The sequence below is a fragment of the Trichechus manatus genome, unplaced genomic scaffold (assembly GCF_000243295.1).
Source record: "Trichechus manatus latirostris isolate Lorelei unplaced genomic scaffold, TriManLat1.0 scaffold00144, whole genome shotgun sequence".
Classification (NCBI taxonomy): domain Eukaryota; kingdom Metazoa; phylum Chordata; class Mammalia; order Sirenia; family Trichechidae; genus Trichechus; species Trichechus manatus.
Window position 1 is genome coordinate 5,699,266 of NW_004444080.1, and position 2,433 is coordinate 5,701,698.

The window sequence follows — 2,433 nt, forward strand, 5'->3', positions numbered from 1 at the left end:
GCTCTCAACTATTTGGGCACTCTGAGGTTGTTATTTTATCATTTTGAAGAGCATGCAATTAATTGAAGGACAGAGTGGATCTGAGGTAGGCAAACTACAGTTTGTTTTATAAATTGCTTCCCTATGGTGATTCTAGGAGTCCTGGTGGTGCGCTGGTTAAGCACTCGGCTGCTAACCAAAAGGTCAGTGGTTGGAACCCACCAGCTTACTCTGCGGGAAAAAGATGTGATTGCATCCATGAAGATTTACAGCCTTGGAAACCCTATGGGACTGTTCGACTATGAGTTGGAATCAGCTCAACCACAGCGGATTATGGTGATTCTTGCCATTATTCCAGATTTTCCAAATAGTGTTTTTTTTAATACTGTTGCTCCAAATTTCCACTCTTTTTAATTTGCAATTTATGAATAATTTTATTGTGATAAATATGTATATATATACTTATATACAAAACAATTATTATTTCAAAATGTTTTACATATATAACTCAGTGACATTAATTATGTTCATAATGTGCAACCATCACCACTATCTGTTTTCAAATTTTTCCATCACCCTTAACTGAAACTCAGTGCCCTTTAAACAATGAGTCCCTCTTTCCCCCTTTTAAACATTATTGATATCTGCTTCTTCTGCCTTCCTCACTTAAACAGATATGTTACTATTTGATATATTTGAGTAGCTTATTTACTCAGCATTTGAACATTCTTTCTGTATCTTCTTTCTTCCACCAGAACAATTAAGCCTTATATTTCCCAGTGTAATATTCATTGCTCTATGTGTCACAGAAGGAGCCCTGGTGGTACAGTGGTTAAGTGCTTGGCTGCTAACTGTAAAGGTAGGCAGTTCAAACTCATCAACTGCTCCATAGGAGAAAGATGTGGCAGTCTGCTCCTGGTAAGATTACAGCCTTGGAAACCCTATGGGGCAGTTCTACTCTGCCCTATAGGGTCGCTATAAGTCAGAATCGACTTGATGGCAATGAGTTTTTTTATTTTTTGGTTATATCTCACAGCCTCTTTCTTTAATGATCATGAACTTTCGGAAGAATGAACAAATCTGTCTTGAAAGAAGTATAGCTAGAATGCTCTTTAGAAGAGAGTATGGTGGGACTTTGTCTCACTTTGGACATGTTATCAGGAGGGACCAGTTTTTGGTGAAGGACATTATCATGGTTTGAATTATGTCCTCCCAAAAATGTGTGTATCAATTTGGCTGGGCCATGATTCCCAGAATCATGTGGTTGGCCTCCATTTTGTGATTGTAATTTTCTGTTAAAGAGGATTAGGGTGGGATTGTAACACCACCTTTACCCAGGTCACATCCCTGATTCAATGTAAAGGGAGTTTCCCTGGGGTGTGGTCTGCACCACCTTTTATCTCTCAAGAGATAAAAGGAAAGGGAAGCAAGCAGAGAGTTGCGGACCTCATACCACCAAGAAAGCAGTGCCAGGAGCAGAGCGTGTCCTTTGGACCCGGGGTCCCTGCTCAGAGAAGCTCCTATTCCCGGGGAACATTGATGAGACGGCCGACAGAGAGAGAAAGCCTTCCCTTGGAGCTGACACCCTGAATTTGGACTTTTAGCCTACTTTACTCTGAAGAAATAAATGTCTCTTTGTTAAAGCCATCCACTTGTGGTATTTCTGTTGGAGCAGCACTAGATAACTAAGACAGACATCATGCTTGGTAAAGTAGAGGTCAGCGAAAAACAGGAAGACCCTCAACAAGATGGGTTGACACAGTGGCTGCAACACTGCGCTCAAGCATGGCAAAGATTGTGAGGATACTGCCTGACCAGGCAGCATTTCATTCCTTTGTACATAGGGTCACTATTAGTTGATGGCAATGAGTTTGTTTGTTTTTTTTATTTCTGACTCTCCTTCTTCCTCTGTTGCTCCAGATGAATAAGGATCATTGCACCTTGGAAGCATTTAAGACACTAGTCAGTAGGAAACAAACCAGAAGGTAGAACAAAAGCACTAAACATGTTATTAGGCCAGTTAACTGCGATGTTCCATGAAAATTTCACCCTAAACCTCCAAACCAAGGAAAAAAAACCCATGAGATATTTGGTTGTACACAAGCAGCCTCAGCAGCTACACTTTTTTTTTTTTGTAATTATTGTAACTATATCTGTCATGGATTTAATTGTGTACCCCAAAATTATCTGTCAACTTGGCTAGGCCATGATTCCCAGTATTGAATGATTGTTCATCATTTTGTCATCCAGTGTGATTTTCCCACGTGTTGTAAATCCTATCACTATGATGTTAATGAGATGTATTAATGGAAGTTATGTTGATGAGGTCTATAAGATTAGATTGGGTCTTAAGCCAATCTCTTATGAGACACAAAAGAGAGAAACAAGACTCCGGCAAGATGGCGCTCTAGGCAGAAGCACCACGCTGTCCCTCCACAACAAAGATCCGAAAAA